We start from the raw sequence: 19,402 nt of genomic DNA on the forward strand, positions 1-19,402 counted from the left end.
AAACCCTCAGCTGCTAACCAGGATGGGCAGGAGAGCATCTCTGGGCTTCACTGTTATGTATGTAAAATTACCAATGTGTAAGACTTGCCACCAGGGGGCACACCCTGTGGGAGACCCAAGGGTCACCTACACACCCTGGGCAAGCAGGTATAAAAGGCAGTCTGCCATGCTGCTACCTCACTCTGGAGTTATATTAAAGAGACCAAGATCACAACAGTTTGAGCTTAAGATATACTGTCTTGTGGAGTTATTCTAAATGTAACATTAACAAGGGGGACTTGGGCCTTCCTTCGCCCGAGCTCCCCCCTGTTTGTGGCTCAATCCAGAGGGACACAGATTTAAACTGATTGGCAGACATGAGGAAAAACTTTTTTACGCAATGCGTGGTTATTATCTGGAACGCCACCCAATCAGTGAAAGACGCATTAATGTCTGCTCCCAGATGTTCTGATTCGGAACAATGGACAAAGACCCATAACGGTGACAGAACCACTATCTGAATATTTAAATGATGCGGGAGCGCAGTCCTGGAGGCTCCCGTATCCTTACCCTTGTTTAATGCCATTTACAAAATCCTTAGGGGTCAAAGTTCAGGCCCGCCGTTTTTGAGGCGGTGACATGGGCTGAGTGCTGATTTTAACGGCAGGCAGTAGATGTCGCCTCTAACTGCAAAATTCAGTTTTGCCGCCCAAATATGAGAGAGCAGCGCTAAAAGTGGCATTGAACACTCACCCTCGGGCACCAATGGAGAGCGGCCAACTGAATTTTCCGGCAGTAGGCGGCCAGCATGTTAGATAAAAACAGTAAAAAAAAGTTTTCGACTATTTCCCTCCCCCACACTTCCCCACTGGTCCCATTAATCCATAAATGCTAAAAAAAAGGAACATAACGACTTACCTTGATCACTGGACGCTATCAACTAGGGATCCCCGATGTCCCACCATCTTTCCCAGGCTGTACAAACGCCTGTCGGTAAGGCCACCGTACTCACCTAATTTCGCAGCGACGACGGCAAGGGGGCGTTGCCCGCTCCATGATGTCATCACATGGGTGGCAGCCGAGCGCACAGCGGTACATCTTGGTGCTGCCCCCACCGGCCAACTAAACTTGCCGTGAGCCGAGGAACCTGGCGGCAACCAACGGTAAGGACTTAGCCGCCCGTTAGCCGCCCCTCTCCGGCATTAATGGGTGGCGTTAGAAACCGAATTTCGACCCCGGTATACATAAATCCAATTGTAACCAGTGCCTCGATTTGAACTCACCCCGCCTGGCGGAAAACAGGCAGGGGGGAGTTAAAGTGAACTGGGGGACTTACCCGTTGCTTCCCTCAACCCCACCGCCAATCTGGCCAAATGCAAGGACAACGGTTCTTTATCTTTGTCTAATGTTTCTTAATCGCTTGCCCCTTGCCCCTTGGCCAAGGCTGCTAGTGGATTCAAATGTCTTTTTGCAATTTTCTATAGTTTAAAAAAACATTTTAGTCCCCCATTGTGACATTCCACTTTAATTATGCCCCTTTTCTAAATTTCACTTACACCCACGTTTCTGCTGCCTCCATTTCTTCATTCTCTACCTGGAACTGCGAATAAAGATGCTATTAATACTTCACCAGCCAGCTGGACTGAGCACCCAGTTCTTCACCTATTAGACATGACTTGCACCAGATGAGGAAAATCGTGGCATACCTCGTTTGTTTTTGTTTAAGGTATGAATTTCTCATGGATGTCATGATCTGCAACCAGCTGAAAGGACGTAGCAAACAACCACAGGATCTGAGGTATAGCCAGGTCCCAAGTGAAAAGAAAGACTTGCATTTATATAGCGCCTTTCATGGCCACCGGATGTCTCAAAACGCTTTGCAGCCAATGAAGTACTTTTGAAGTGTAGCCTCTGTTATAACGTGGGAAACGCGGCAACCAATTTGCGCACAGCAAGCTCCCACAAACAGCAATATGATAATGACCAGATAATCAGTTTTTGTTATGTTGATTGAGGGATAAATATTGGCCAGGACACCGGGGATAGCTCCCCTGCTCTTCTTTGAAATAGCACCATGGGATCTTTTACATCCACCTGACAGAGCAGACGGGGCCTCGGATTAACATCCCATCCAAAAGACGGTATCTCCAACAGTGCGGCACTCCCTCAGCACTGCACTGGAGTGTTAGCCTAGATTTTTGTGCTCAAGTCTCTGGAGCGGGACTTGAACCCACAACCTTCTGACTCAGTGGCAAGAGTGCTACCCACTGAGCCACAGCTGGAGAGGTATGGGGCTGGTAATTCATATGCTTACCGCCAGTCTGTAGCACCATGAAATGGCGAAAAATGGCAGCGGCCGCTCTTTTGCTCGCTGGTGGCGGCTCCGTCCCCAGCTGTGAAGAGTTATCACCCTGGAAACAAAATGGCAGCATGGTGACGTTAACCGGCATGCAACGCCAACTTAATATCACCACTCCGAACTTTGACCCGAGTGCTGAATTCTGGACAAAGACCGCTAATGGGTTCAAATGTCTTTTGCGCTTCTCTATAGTTAAAAAAAAAACATTTTAGTGCCCCAGTGTGACAGGGGCTGAAGGTGGCGATGTCAGCACCTCTTAAAGGGACACACACATCTGTCAGGGTAAGTTTGGATTTAAGCTTTGGGGCTGGCTATTTTAAATGTTATGGAAGTAGTGACGTGCTGCAATAGATGTTAAAAAGTTTTTTTTACATGTACAGGGACTGCTTCTGGACACTTGCAGGACCTCGGAATGCGAATGAAGGCCTCTGAGAAGACAAAATAAAGTGCTGGAAATACTCAGCAGGTCAGGCAACATCCATGCAGAGAAAAACAGAGTTCACGTCTCGGGTCGCGATGCTGCCTGACCAGCTGAGTATTTCCAGTGTTTTATGCTGTCATTTCAGATTTACAGCATCCACTCGCAGAGGGAAGAGAAAGTCACAGAACAGGAAGAAGCCAAAGAGGAGGAAGCAGAGAGAAGGATGGAACCCAAGCAGCCCCTGTCTGGTCGAGATATTTGCAATGGAATCATCCGCCTGCAGTCTCAGTGACCACAACACTAATTCCCCTTTCCACATTTGTTCCACACCTTACTTTCCCTCTGTCACTGGCCGTCACAATGCTGAAGTAAAAGCCACCACAAAGCAAACCTTCCAATCCAACTTTATACATCTCTCCATCTAATATGACATCCAGAAATCAACTCATCACCCTTATGCATTCTCTTAGTGACTGTCTCGTGTGTCCCTTTGCCTACCCTACTGATGTCACGCTGTGTTCCAACCCAGTGGCTGCAGCATAGCTGGTGGAAGGCTGCTGATTTTCAATGGGGGACACTGCAAATGGCCTCGCTGGGCGACCTTGAGGAGCTGGTGGCTGGGAGTGTCATAGAATGGTCACAGCGCGGAAGAAGGCCTTTCGGCCCGAAATCAAGTAGTGATCCTCGTGATCGTGATCCTCCTCCTGATCCTCGTCCCTCTCCTCCTCCTCTTCTCCCCCTCCCTTCTTCTCCCCTTCCCCCGCGCTCCCCCCGCACACTCCTCCATGATACTGGAGATAGGTGGTGTGGGGAAACACTGTTGGCAGTAATGGCCTTGGTGATGTTGTCATGTATGTACATTCTGTTTGTAGCCACCAGATGGCATCATTGTTGGAGGCCACTGAGCAGCATGCACATGATGCTGCTCAGGTACAAAAGGCCAGCCATTTCGAGAGTCAGGCATTTTGGGCCTAAATAAAGCAGAGCCAAGGTTGTACCTTGCTTAGTTAAACAGTACTCAGTTTGAACCTTTATTGCATACATAACATTTGGCGACGAGAATACAAGAACCTTTGCAAAATGAGCACGATTGGATTTTTAGAGCAATTTGTGGAGGGAGAAGATTGGGCAGACTTTGTGAGCCATTTGAACCAGTACTTCGTGGCCAACAAAATAAAAGGGGTGGACGATGCCGGGCCATGTTCTGCACTGTGTGCGGTTCGAAGATCTACGGTCTGATAAAGAATCTACTCGTGCCTAGTGATCCAACAGAGAAAACGTACGAGGAGTTGTGTACATTGGTACGGGAGCACCTCAAGCCAGACGACGGCATCATCATCTCGAGATACAGGTTTTATACACACGTTCGATCAAAGGGCCAGAGCACGGCGGAATTCGTTGCCGACCTGAGACGTCTAGCGGGACCGTGCAAGTTCAGGACGGTGTTGGCAGACATGCTGAGGGACTTCTTTGTTATCGGTATCAACCACGAGGTGATCCTGCGCAAACTTCTGGCGGTGGAGGAGTTGGATTTAAAAAGGGCCATCCAGATCGCTCAATCATGTCTGATGACGGACAGGAGTCTAAAGCAAATAGCGGTGAAGAACCGAATCTCGGCAAGTACTGTAAATGCGATTGATTCGGCATTCGGCAGAGCGGCACATGGCAGGGCCTATCCGGCTGCGTTCGCGAAACCTGTGGCTGCCCAAAGTCCGCCAGCGGGAATGTATCCGACTTCTCCGTGTTGGCGTTGTGGGAGAAATCACGGCACCAGCAGTGCCGATTTAAGCAATATAGTTGCAAAGGCTGTCAGAGAGTGGGGCATCCCCAGCGCAAGTGTCTGCAGATGAGCAAGCGAGCTGCAACACACCACATGGAGGATGAGAGTCAGACTAGCGCAGATCCGAGATGCCAGAGGAGGAAGTGTATGGACTGTACTCCTTTATAACCAAGAGTAAACCAATTTTGATTAATGTGAAGTTTAACGGGATACCGGTATCGATGGAACTGGACATAGGGGCGAGTCAATCGATCATGAATGAGAGGGCATTTAATAAGCTGTAGGATACTAAGACTGTGAGGATGAGGCTGAGCCCTGTTAGCGTCAAGCTGCGTACGTACAAACTGATAAAGGTGATTAGCAGTGCACAAATTAATGTGTCGTATAACGGTGCGGTTCACGAATTACCGCTGTCTATTGTTCCAGGCATTGGCCCAACGCTGCTCGGCAGGAGCTGATTGGAGAAAATCAGATGCGACCGGAACGACATAAAGACGTTGTTGTCTCAGATGCAAGACCCATCCATCATAAAGCTCGGGCAGTGCCTTACACGATGAAGGAGAAGGTCGAAATCGGACGGGACAGACTCCAGCGTGAAGGGAATCACAATCACCGGTCGAATTTAATGAATGGGTCAGCCCCGTTGTTCCTGTGCTGAAAAGTGATGGCACAGTCAGAATCTGTGGAGACTACAAGGCTACGATCAACAGGGTTTCAAAACAAGATCAGTACCCGTTACCGGAGGCTGATGACTTGTTTGCGACGCTAGCCGGAGGGGAGTCGTTCACAAAACTGGACTTGACGTCAGCCTATATGACGCAGGAGTTGAGATCGAGACATCGAAGAGACTTACGTGCATTAACACGCACAAAGGACTGTTTATTTAGCACAGGTGCCCGTTTGGAATTCACTCGGCTGCAGCAATATTCCAGAGGAATATGGAAAGTCTACTGAAGTCCGTTCCCAGAACCGTCGTGTTCCAAGATGACATCATGACATCAAGATTACAAAACGGCTGGCCTTTTATACCATGTGCGTGCTGCTCAGTGACCTCCAACAATGACACCATCTAGTGGCTACAAACAGCATGTACATACATGACAACGCTGAAATGACGTGTAACGCCCATATATCGCCCATTTTGACACAAAATGGAAACTGACGGGCATTTTTCAGAAACTTATCGGCAAGCGTTACTTTCCCCATGTGCTTAACGCTGGGAAAAAATAATGCCGCCCGCCCACTTTTTTTGGCCGGAATCATCAGAATGAGCGAAATCAACGCCCATAATATCGCCCGGCGTTACTTTCCGCACGGAATTAACGCCAAGATTCAATAATACCGCCCGCCCATTTTTTTTGGTCATAAAGAGCACATTTGGCGAAACTAACGGCCAGGAGATCGCCCAGCGTCACTTTCACCACCTCGCAAACATATCGCCCACAATATCGCTCGCCCAAAAAAACGCTCAGGAAAAGTGGAACTGTTCTGAACTAAAGACAGCGGTGTGGCTGCCATTTTTTAAATTGCAGGTTGCTTCATTCAAAAGGCTGCTTCAACTTCGGGGAGTTTGCATTGACTCTGGAGTTCTTCTCAGGTGAAGTGACCATCTCAACAGATGTATTTTCAGACTCTGGACTATTGGGGGTTTACTTCAGGTGTATTTTAGTGAGGAAATCATTGCTTCTGATCAATCGCTATTATGCTTTCATTGCAATGGGGCCAGCCATTTCTCAGCCTGCGTCGATTAATACGCAGATGCTGCATAGTGCAGATGGCTCAATGTGTGATGCACATCATTATGTGCCCAATTTAAGACATGCAAGAATGAGGAGGAGGACCAGACCATACACACCCCGCACATACAAGGAAAAGAGGTCTTACCTCGACGTCTCCGAACACACCTGCCTTCAGAGACTGCGCTTCCACAAGGTGGTGATCAATGAAATATGTGAGCTCATCAGGCCACATATGCAGCCTGCCATCAGGACATCAGAGAAGGATGGACTTTGGACTTTATCACCTTTCCCATTACCACGGAGGCTCAGACTGACAGGGTTGGAGCATTCTATTGCATTGCTAAGTTCCCAGGGTGCAGGGAGCTATACAGTGCACTTACATCACCATGCGGCCACCTTCTGAGGACCCGGAGCTTTTTCATAACAGCAAACGATTTCACTCCCTGAAGGTCCAACTATTGTACTGGCAGTGAATGTCAAATGTCCGGGAAGCTTCGATGAGGCTCACATCCTTCATGCGAGCACTGTCTCTGACATCTTTAAGGGTCAGCCACAAGGACAATGCTGGATGCTTGGTGATAACTGATATGGCCGAGCCACCTGGCTGATGACCCTCTGTGTGACACCCACACCGAGGCCGAGAAGCGATACAACCAGAGATATAGAGACCTGTGCAATGTGGTCCAGAAAACAATAACTGTGCTTAAGCAGTGCTTCAGATGTCTGGACCACTCGGGAGGGGAGCTACAATACAACCCTGAGCAAGCAGGTAAATTCGTGGTCATGTGTTCCATGCTGCACAACCTGGCTATCAGGAGGAGACAAGAATTGTCAGAAGGGACTGATGCTCCACCTCAAGAGAGAGAGGAAGAGGGCAACAAGGGGCTGGATGCTGACCTAAGACCAGACAATCAGGCTGGCTATGCAACCATGCCCACGACCCCCCTCCAGACCACATAAAAGGGCCCTAGGAGCTGATATCTGAACGATTTGCCTGAAAGAACATTGATGTGTGTGACAACACTGACACACTGCTGTGTGTGTGCAGCTCAGACATCAATGGTGCCCATCAGCTTGGTGCCAGTTAAAATTTACGTTGATTGATTAAGTTTTATTTAACCCTTTCATGTTAAGGAATCACCAGTGTGTAACGGTCCAGCTATCTGAGACAATGCGCAACAAGGCTGTGTTCAATTAAAAAAAATTTATACCAACATTGGTCTGAAATCATAAGTATCACAGGCAATAACACCCAACTCCCGCCCACACCCCACTTTTTCCACCACTGACATCAATCAAACTTTCAACATGTCCAGTAACACAGAATACAAAGGCAAAGCAGGAGCATGGTCCCCAGCCCCCATACATTACAACAAATGGCATACACCCAGATGGAGATATAACACGGCCATCACCTGCGGACATGCACCTCACTTTCCTTCCCCCTTCCCCTCCTTGCTCCACGGTGCCTGGCTGAGGAGCTCCTCAGGCGGTGCCTCATTGGGGGGTTTGAAGGCAGATGCGGTGGTTGCATGGGTACGGGAGCGGGGAGGTGCCGAGAGGGCAACATTCTCTGATGCAGAAGCAGGATCTTGGTCCTTGCTCTCATCTGTCATTCGCAGTGGTGGTGTGGAACCTAGGGGTGGAGTGCCGCGCTCTGGGACCACTGCGGAGGCCTGTGCCAGCAGTGTTCCTGGCTATCGCAACCAGGGCCTCCGCCATCTGCAGAATGTACTCAGTCATGGTGGCCAGCTGTCGGGATATGCCCTCCAATGCTTTGATGAGCTGGTCACCAAAGTCTACACTCCTCCTGGACAACTGTACCATCTCTTCGCTCTCATGTAGCGCTCGTGGAACAGACCTGCCACATCCACGAGACCTCTGCGGGGTCAGCGCCATCCTGGGGAGAAATGGGGTGCCCTGTGGCAAGGTGCTTGGGGCTAGTACCTCCAGAGTGGAGGCGGGAATGACCAGAAGACCACTAGATGGCCTTGGGGTGTAATGGCTTCTCGAGCATGACGATGCAGGTTCCTCGAAGTCCGCAGTCTCATCCGTGGAGAACAGACCCAGCGGATTGATGGGTGAGAATCGGAGCTCCTCAGCACCAGATGCAGGATCGTCCGGAGAGTCGGGCCCCGAGCCCCCACGCTGCTGGTTGAGCTGCAAAACACAAATGAGGTTATTAGAGGAGAAGGGGGTGTTAGGGTCACAAGGTGAGTCCAGCGCTACACACAGCATATGCACGACAAAAGCACCACTGCTCTCAAAATCATGACTGACATCACATTTCATGACCATAAACATATTTGCATTCCAATGATTTTCATTAGGCCAGCATTATATCTAGGACAATTTTAGAAATCATCAATCATTATATGATTGTTCGGGTATGAGTGGGTGTGGCATCTATAGACTTTACATCACGCAACTGTGTAAGCTTTACTCATGTGGCATCACTTCAGGGTCTGCAGATGTGTCCGTGGCTGTCCGGGGGTGCTTCCCCACAAGTGCGAGCACCCGCTCCTCCATCTCAGTGATGTCGCTGGGGACGGGTGGCCCCCCACCCGTTCATCTCTGCACGGACCTCATCGTCGATAGCTTCTTCTGTAAAAGGTGACAGGACGACATGGCATGAGATCATTGCATGATATCATTGCTAGGTACTGTCACAAACACTGATACAACACATAACCGACAGATGTAATCATGCTTATTATGAAAAGTATCATTCTTTACATAAAGACGTGCACCGTGACCGCAGGCTTTGAGTAAAACACTCCTGGTCACAGTGGAAGACCTCACATCTGCTGATAGTCACTCATGACTGTTACAAATCAAATTATATAAATACATAAGTACATGTAAATCAATGTAATACTTACTCTTGTGGATCACACAAGGTCGTTCCATCGTCTGCGGCATTGGTTGCCCTCACACACCTCGTTGGTCATCGACGAGACCACCGCTGCTATCTCGGTCCATATCCTCTGGTAGGCCTTTGGGGTGGGCTTCCCACGCCCTCCCTGTGTCAAATCACCCCAGCGTAACTTGATCTCCTGCAGGAGGGAGGCATTTGCCTCGTCCGAGAACCACCTTGCTCTTTTGCGGCCTCCAGTGTGCTCCTCTCCCACCTCACTGCTCTCTCCAGCGTCAGTCTCCACAGCGTGCTGTGATGCCTCCTCCTCTCCCTCCATTATCGGCCAAATTAGGGCAAATATGTGGCTGGTAACAGCTAATTTTTGTTTCCCTACTTGCTGTGAAGCTCTAAAGTCTACCTCCTTCCTCCCAAAGCAGCCACACCACACCCAGACATGCCTTCAGTCACTCTGAGCTCCCTCTCTCTCTGTCTCCTCTTCTGCACATGTCATGATGACCCTTGACCTCCTGAATCGCGGGAATCGAGCGTTGCCATGCGGTTGTTAAGGACGGCGACACTTTATGGCAGAAGGTCAGCAAGATTTACACTACCGCCATTTCATATCGCTCGCGGTAACGCCTATTTTAAAGAATGGAGACTAGGTGCTTTGAGAATGGGCAAGAAGGCCGGCGATCTGAAAACCCATTTTTGATGCCCAACACTGGAAATAACGCCCATTTTTGGCCGATAAGCATAAAAGTGTAAAATCTTTACGGCAGAAGGTCAGCAAGACTCCTTTGGGCTAGTTTCCCACTTTTTTTGCATGCATAATGCCCACTTAACGTCCATTTTACCGCTGAAATGACGTATAATGCCCAGATATCGCCCAGTTAGCCACAAAATGGAAACTGACGCCTTTTTTTTTTTGAATACTTATCACTGAGTGTTATTTTCTCCATGTGCGTAACGCCGGGAAAAAATAATACTGCCCGCCTACTTTTTTGGGGCGGAATCATCAGAGTGGGCGAACTCAATGCCCATAATATCGCCCAGCATTAGTTTCCGCACATAATTAATGCCGAGATTCAATAATACCGACCGCCTACTTTTTTTTTGTCGTAAGGATCACATTTACTGAAACTAACGCCCAGGAGATCGCCCAGTGTCACTTTCACCACCTCACACACATCTGGCCCATAATGTTGCACGACCAAAAAACCGCCCGGAAAAAGTAGAACTAACTGGAACTACTCACAGCGTCATGGACGCCATATTCTAGATCAGCTGTCACATCATTTAAAAGACTTTTCTGCTCAACCTCGGGGGAGTTTGGATGTACTCTGGAGATCTTTGGAGGTGATGTGAACATCTGAGCAAACATCTGTATCATACTGTGAACGATTGGAATTTAATAGGTGTCTTCATCGGGAAATTCATTCTTTGTGACCAATCGGTAGAAAACAAATAGCTATTTGAATGGGGCCTGTCCATTCTCACCCTCTCTTGATGACCAATTACATGCTGCAGACTTGAGATGGCCGAAGGTACGCTCCACAGCATTATGTGCCCAATGTAAGACATGCCAGACTGATGAGGAGGACCAGACATTACATCCCCCGCAAGTACAGGGAGAAAACAGTCTTACCTCGACTTGCCCGACACCACCTGCCTTCAGAGACTGGGCTTCCACAAAGAGGTTATCACTGAGGTATGCCAGCTCATAAGGGGAGATCTGCAGCCTACCAGCATCATCAGTACTGCATTGTCCGTCATGGTCAAAGTCACCGCAGCACTGTCTTTCTATACTTCGGATTCTTTTCAGGCCTCAGCTGGCGACATTTGCGGTCTGTCTCAGCATGCCACACATTGCTGCATTAGACAGGTCACTGCAGGATGGACTTTATCAACTTCCCTATGGCCAGGGAGGCTCAGACTGAGAGGGCTTTAGGATTCTACCGAATTGCTAATTTTCCCAAGGTTCAGGGAGCAATAGACTGTACGCACATTGCGATGCGGGCACCTTTTCAGGATGCAGAGGTTTTCAGGAGGGCAGCAGCAGCCAAGTTTATGGCACTGTGGCTGGCTCTGCTGCACAGGAGGGCAGGAAAAAGAGTGGGAGAGCAATAGTGATAGGGGATTCGATTGTAAGAGGAATAGATAGGCGTTTCTGCGGCCGTAACCGAGACTCCAGGATGGTGTGTTGCCTCCCTGGTGCAAGAGTCAAGGATGTCTTGGAGCGGGTGCAGGACATTCTGAAAAGGGAGGGTGAACAGCCAGTTGTCGTGGTGCACATTGGTACCAACGATATAGGTAAAAAAAGGGATGAGCTCCTACGAGACGAATTTAAGGAGCTAGGAACTAAATTAAAACATAGGACCTCAAAAGTAGTAATCTCAGGATTGCTACCCATGCCACGTGCTAGTCAGAGTAGGAATCGCAGGATAGCTCAGATGAATACGTGGCTTGAGCAGTGGTGCAACAGGGAGGGATTCAAATTCCTGGGGCATTGGAACCGGTTCTGGGGGAGGTGGGACCAGTACAAACCGGACGGTCTGCACCTAGGCAGGACCGGAACCAATGTCCAAGGGGGAGTGTTTGCTAGTGCTGTTGGGGAGGAGTTAAACTAATATGGCAGGGGGATGGGAACCAATGCAGGGAGACAGAGGGAAACAAAAAGGAGACAAAAGCAAAAGACAGAAAGGAGATGAGTAAAAGTGGAGGGCAGAGAAACCCAAGGCAAAAAACAAAAAGGGCCACTGAATATAAAGGGGCTGCAGGAGGGGTCAAAACTAAAAATCATGGATTAAAACACTCTACCTAAACGCAAGCAGCATTTGAAATAAAGTAAATGAGTTGACGGCACAAATCATTACAAATGGGTATGATTTGGTGGCAATTACAGAAACGTGGTTGCAGGGTGGCCAAGACTGGGAATTAAACATACCGGGGTATCTGACGATTCGGAAAGATAGACAAGAAGGGAAAGGAGGTGGGGTAGTTCTGTTAATAAAGGATGATATCAGGGCAGTTGTGAGAGACGATATTGGCTCTAACAAAATGTTGAATCATTGTGGGTGGAGATTAGAGATAGTATGGGGAAAAAGTCACTGGTGGGTGTAGTTTATAGGCCCCCAAATAATAACTTCACGGTGGGGCGGGCAATAATCAAGGGAATAATGGAGGCATGTGAAAAAGGAAGGGCAGTAATCATGGGAGATTTTAACCTACATATCGACTGGTCAAATCAAATCGCACGGGATAGCCTGGAGGAGGAATTCATAGAATGCATACGGGATTGTTTCTTAGAACAGAATGTTACAGAACCTACAAGGGAGCAAGCTATCTTAGATCTGGTCCTGTGTAATGAGACAGGAATAATAAACAATCTCCTAGTTAAAGATCCTCTTGGAATGAGTGATCACAGTATGGTTGAATTTATAATACAGATTGAGGGTGAGGAAGTAGTGTCTCAAACGAGCGTACTATGCTTAAACAAAGGGGACTACAGTGGGATGAGGGCAGAGTTGGCTAAAGTAGACTGGGAACACAGACTAAATGGTGGCACAATTGAGGAACAGTGGAGGACATTTAAGGAGCTCTTTCATAGTGCTCAACAAAAATATATTCCAGTGAAAAAGAAGGGCGGTAAGAGAAGGGATAACCAGCCGTGGATAACCAAGGAAATAAAGGAGAGTATCAAATTAAAAACCAATGCATATAAGGTGTCCAAGGTTAGTGGGAAAATAGAAGATTGGGAACATTTTAAACGACAGCAAAGAATGACTAAGAAAGCAATAAATAAAGGAAAGATAGATTATGAAGGTAAACTTGCGCAAAACATAAAAACGGATAGTAAAAGCTTTTACAGATATATAAAACGGAAAAGAGTGACTAAAGTAAATGCTGGTCCCTTAGAAGATGAAAAGGGAGATTTAATAATGGGAAATGTGGAAATGGCTGAGACCTTTAACAATTAGTTTGCTTCGGTCTTCACAGTGGAAGACACAAAAACCATGCCAAAAATTGCTGGTCACAGGAACGTGGGAGGGACGGACCTTGAGACAATCACTATCACTAGGTGGGTAGTGCTGGATAGGCTAATGGGACTCAAGGTAGGCAAGTCCCCTGGTCCGGATGAAATGCATCCCAGGGTATTAAAAGAGATGGCGGAAGTTATAGCAGATGCATTCGGGGAAAATGCTTGAAACTATCATTAAGGAAGAAATAGCGGGACATCTAGATAGGAATAGTGCAATCAAGCAGACGCAGCATGGATTCATGAAGGGGAAATCATGCTTAACTAATTTACTGGAATTCTTTGAGGATATAACGAGTATGGTGGATGGAGGTGTACCGATGGATGTGGTGTATTTAGATTTTCAAAAGGCATTCGATAAGATGCCACACAAAAGGTTACTGCAGAAGATAAAGGTACATGGAGTCAGAGAAAATGTATTAGCATGGATAGAGAATTGGCTGGCTAACAGAAAGCAGAGAGTCTGGATAAATGGGTTCTTTTCGGGTTGGAAATCGGTAGTTAGTGGTGTGCCACAGGGATCGGTGCTGGGACTACAACTGTTTACAATATACATAGATGACCTGGAAGAGGGGACAGAGTGTAGTGTAACAAAATTTACAGATGACACAAAGATTAGTGGTAAAGTGGGTTGTGTAGAGGACACAGAGAGGCTGCAAAGAGATTTAGATAGGTTAAGCGAATGGGCTAAGGTTTGGCAGGTGGAATACAATGTCGGAAAGTGTGAGGTCATCCACCTTGGGAAAAAAAACAGTAAAAGGGAATATTATTTGAATGGGGAGAAATTACAACATGCTGCGGTGCAGAGGGACCTGGGGGTCCTTGTGCATGAATCCCAAAAAGTTAGTTTGCAGGTGCAGCAGGTAATCAGGAAGGCGAATGTAATGTTGGTCTTCATTGCGAGAGGGATGGAGTACAAAAGCAGGGAGGTCCTTCTGCAACTGTATAGGGTATTGGTGAGGCCGCACCTGGAGTACTGCATGCAGTTTTGGTCACCTTACTTAAGGAAGGATATACTAGCTTTGGAGGGGGTACAGAGACGATTCACTAGGCTGATTCCGGAGATGAGGGGTTTACCTTATGATGATAGACTGAGTAGACTGGGTCTTTACTCGTTGGAGTTCAGAAGGATGAGGGGTGATCTTATAGAAACATTTAAAATAATGAAAGGGATAGACAAGATAGAGGCAAAGAGGCTGTTTCCACTGGTCGGGAGACTAGAACTAGGGGGCACAGCCTCAAAATATGGGGGAGCCAATTTAAAGCCGAGTTGAGAAGGAATTTCTTCTCCCAGAGGGTTGTGAATCTGTGGAATTCTTTGCCCAAGGAAGCAGTTGAGGCTAGCTCATTGAATGTATTCAAGTCACAGATAGATAGATTTTTACCAAGAAGGGAATTAAGGGTTACGGGGAGCGGGCGGGTAAGTGGAACTGAGTCCACGGCCAGATCAGCCATGATCTTGTTGAATGGCGGAGCAGGCTCGAGGGGCTAGATGGCCTACTCCTTTTCCTAATTCTTATGTTCTTATGTTCTTATGCAAGGGATTCCATTCCCTGAATGTGCAACTCATTGTCTACCACCAGCAAATTATTATGGCAGTGAATGCTAAATTTCTGGGCAGCATCCATGATGCTCACATCCTGCATGAGAGTACTGTATCTGACTTATTTAACAATCAGCCACAAGGTCAATGCTGGATGCTTGGTGACAAAGGATATGACCTCGCGACCTGGCTGATGACCCCCCTGTGTGACATCCACACCGAAGCCGAGAGACGATACAATGAGAGTCACAGAGCCACTCGCAATATCGTGGAGAAAACCATTGGACTGCTTTAGCAGCGCCTTAGATGCCTGGACCACTCAGGAGGCGAGTTACAATACCACCCTGAGCAGGTAACTCGATTCATGGTCGTGTGCTCCATGCTGCACAACGTGGCTATCAGGAGGGGAAAAGAATTGCCTGGAGTCTGACAGTCCACCTCAGCAGAGAGAGAAAGAGGAGGACGAGGAGATGGACAATGACATCGGCCCAGACAATCAGGCTGACGCTGAAGCCATGCCCCGCCCCCGCTGTAGGCCGCATGATAGGGCCCGTGGTGGCATGATAGCTGCAAGACTCAGAAGCTCATAAATGAGCACTTTGCCTGAAAGAATGTTGGTGGTATTTGCAAGGCTGCCACACTGCTGGGTGTGCAGGTCATACATCAATGGTGGGCATCACCTTGGTGACAGTTAAAGTTTAAGTTGATTGAAGTTAAGTGTAATTATACCCTTTTATGTTAAGGAATCACCAGCGTGTAACGGTGCAGCTATCTGAGCCAATGCGCAACAAGGTTTTATTAAATAAAAAACATTTAAACCGAACATTTGTCTGAAATCATAAGTGTTTCTTTAAAAACCAACCCTTCTCCGCCCTTCCCCCGCCCCCTCCCTGCTTCTCCTCCCCACTTCTACCCCTTTCCCTTCCTCTCCTGACTCCAAGCCGCCTGGCCGAGGAGCTCCTCAGGCGATGCTTCATTGGGGGAGTACGGGGGGATGATGGCCGAACCGCTGCTTGGACGGATAGGGGAGAGGACGGTCCTGAGGTGGGAATGTGCTCCGAGCCAGAAGCAAGATGTTGCTCCTGGCTCTCATGTGTGGTTGGCAATGGGGGTGCGGCACCTTGGAGTGCAGTGCAGCGCTCCGGGACCGCCGGGAGCCCTCTGCCACCAGTGTTCCTGGCTACCAACTCCAGGGCCTCCTCCATCCCTTCCATGTTATATCTTATTTGTTGGACAAAAACTCGGTGCCAACTATGTTCTTGATGCTTAGTGCTTTTTGTTGCTGGTAAATCTCCCTCGTGCCTCCCACAACAGCCAAACAAGCACACACCACAGCCACACACACTTTCAGTCACTCTCTGCTCTCTCTCTCTCTCTGTCTCCTCTTCTGCGCATGTAGTGATGACCCCGACTTCCTGAATCACGGGAAACGAGCATTGCCATGCCGTTGCTAACAACTGCGACACTTTACGACAGAAGGTCAGAGAGATTTAATGCTGCCACCCATTTCATATCCCTCGTGGTAGCGCCCAATTTCTAAAATGGAGACCAAGGTCTTTGAGAATGGGCGACAAACCGGCGATCTGAAAACGCATTTTTACCACCCACGCTGGAAATAATGCCCATTTTTGGGCGCTCTGCAGAAAAGTGTAAAATTTAGCCCATAAGCTCCATCGTAGGCAGTCCCTCGAAATCGAGGAAGAATTGCTTCCACACTTAACATGAGTTCTTAGGTGGCTGTACAGTCCAATACGGGAACCACAGGTGTGGCAGATAGTCGTTGAGGGAAGGAGTGGGTGGGACTGGATTGACGCATGCTGTTTCCACTGCTGCGCTTGATTTCTGCATGCTCTCGGTGATAAGACTCGAGGTGCTCAGCGCCCTCCCGGATGCGCTTCCTCCACTTAGGGCGGTCTTTGGCCAGGGGCTCCCAGATGCCAGTGGGGATGTTGCACTTTACCAGTGAAGCTTTGAAGGTGTCCTTATAACGTTTCCGCTGCCCACCTTTGGCTCATTTGCCGTTAAGGAATTCTGAGTCGAGCGCTTGCTTTGGGAGTCTCATGTCTGGCATGCGAACAATGTGGCCTGCCCAACGGAGCTGATCAAGTGTGGTCAGTGCTTCAATGCTGGGGATGTTGGTCTGGTCGAGGACGCTAATGTTGGTGCGACTGTCCTCCCAGGGGATTTGTAGGATCTTGAGGAGACATAGTTGGTGGTATTTCTCCAGCGACTTGAGGTGTCCACTGTACATGGTCCATGTTCTGAGCCATACAGGAGGGCGGGTATTACTACAGCCCTGTAGACCATGAGCTTGGTGGCGGTTTTGAGGGCCAGGTCTTCAACAGTCTTTTCCTCAGGCGGCCGAAGGCTGTAAGGGCGCACTGGAGGCGGTGTTGGATCTCGTCGTCAATGTCTGCTCTTGTTGACAGGAGGCTCGCGAGATATGGGAAATGGTCCACGTTGTCCAGGGCCGCGCCGTGGATCTTGATGACTGGGGGACAGTGCCGTGCGGCGGGGACAGGTTGGTGGAGGACCTTTGCCTTGCTGATGTTTAGCGTAAGGCCCATGCTTTCATACGCCTCAGTAAATATGTCGACTATATCCTGGAGTTCAGCCTCTGTATGTGCGCAGACATAGGCGTCGTCCGCTTACTGTAGCTCAACGACTGACGTTGGGGTGGTCTTGGACCTGGCCTGGAGACAGCGAAGGTTGAACAGGTTGCCACTGGTTCTGTAGTTTAGTTCCACTCCAGCTTGTTGACTGTGAGGTGGAGCATGGCAGCAAGGAAGATTGAGAAAAGGGTTGGGGCGATAACGCAGCCCTGTTTGACTCCAGTCCGGACGTGGATTAGGTCTGTAATGGATCCGTGGTAAGGATCTGCTGGCTGAGGATCTCTGCCCGGAGTCACAGTACGGATTTCGTCCCCTACAGGACACAACAGACATAATTTTTGCAGTGTGACAACTGCAGGAAAAATGCAGAGAGCAGCACCAGCCCTGATACATGGCCTTCTTCGACCTTACAAAGGGATTTGACACTGTCAACCGCGAGGGTCTATGGAGCGTCCTCCTCCATTTTGGATGCCCCCAAAAGTTTGTCACTATCCTCCGCCTGCTCCACGACGACATGTAGGCCGTGATTCTTACCAACGGATCCATTACAGACCCAATCCACGTCCAGACTGGGGTCTATACCTAAGGATAAGGTGACTGAACGCCTCAACATTTTCCAGTTGATCAGAGAGAGCCAGAATGGATTTGTGAAAGATCAGTCAGTCATAGGCGGTCCCTCGAAATGAGGATGACTTGCTTCCACGCCAAAAAGGCTCAGCAGTCCGGGGAGCTTCGGGAGAGGCGGGAGTTGAGAGAGGCAGCGGCCTATAAAAGGCTCAGCAGTCCGGGAAGCGTTGAGAGAGACAGCGGCCTATAAAAGGCTCAGCAGTCCGGGGAGCGTCGAGAGAGACAGCGGCCTATAAAAGGCTCAGCAGTCCGGGGAGCGTCGAGAGAGGCGGGAGTCAAGAGAGGCGGGAGTTGAGAGAGACAGCGGCCTATAAAAGGCTCAGCAGTCCGGGTACCGGTGCAGCTCCAGCTGAGAGAAGGCAAAAAAGAAGTAGAAAGAAATCAAAAGGTGACGTCACAGCCAACGTGGTAAGTGATTGGCTGCTGATTGGTGAGTAGTTTTTCTTTTTCTTTATTAGTCAGTAACTTTTAACATTGTTGTCGCCAATTTAAGTGTATCTAAGGGTTAAGTCATGGCAGGACAGCTCGGTCACGTGATATGCTCCTCCTGTACCATGTGGGAACACGGGGACAACACCAGTGTCCCTGACGACTACATGTGCGGGAAGTGTGTCCACCTCCGGCTCCTGACGGTCCGCGTTGCGGAGTTGGAGCTGAGGGTGGATTCACTCTGGAGCATCCGCGATGCTGAGAATGACGTGAGTATCACGTGTAGCGAGTTGGTCTTACCGCAGGAGAAGGGTCCACAGCCAGCGAGGGAATGGAAGACCAGCAGGAAGAGTAGTGCAAGGAAGGTAGTGCAGGGGTCCCCTGTGGTCATCCCACTGCAAAACAGATACACTGCTTTGAGTACTGTTGAGGGGGATGACTCATCAGGAGAGGGCAGCAGCAGCCAAGTTCATGGCACCATGGTTGGCTCTGTTGCACAGGAGGGCAGGAAAAAGAGTGGGCGAGCGATAGTGATAGGGGATTCAATTGTAAGGGGAATAGATAGGCGTTTCTGCGGCCGCAACCGAGACTCCAGGATGGTATGTTGCCTCCCTGGTGCAAGGGTCAAGGATGTCTCGGAACGGGTGCAGGACATTCTAAAAAGGGAGGGAGAACAGCCAGTTGTCGTGGTGCACGTTGGTACCAACGACATAGGTAAAAAAAGGGATGAGGCCCTACGAAATGAATTTAAGGAGCTAGGAGCTAAATTAAAAAGTAGGACCTCAAAAGTAGTAATCTCGGGATTGCTACCAGTGCCACGTGCTAGTCAGAGTAGGAATCGCAGGATAGCTCAGATGAATATGTGGCTTGAGCAATGGTGCAGCAGGGAGGGATTCAAATTCCTGGGGCATTGGAACCGGTTCTGGGGGAGGTGGGACCAGTACAATCCGGACGGTCTGCACCTGGGCAGAATCGGAACCAATGTCCTCGGGGGAGTGTTTGCTAGTGCTGTTGGGGAGG

This window comes from Pristiophorus japonicus, chromosome 10 (genome assembly GCF_044704955.1).
Source record: "Pristiophorus japonicus isolate sPriJap1 chromosome 10, sPriJap1.hap1, whole genome shotgun sequence".
Taxonomy (NCBI): domain Eukaryota; kingdom Metazoa; phylum Chordata; class Chondrichthyes; family Pristiophoridae; genus Pristiophorus; species Pristiophorus japonicus.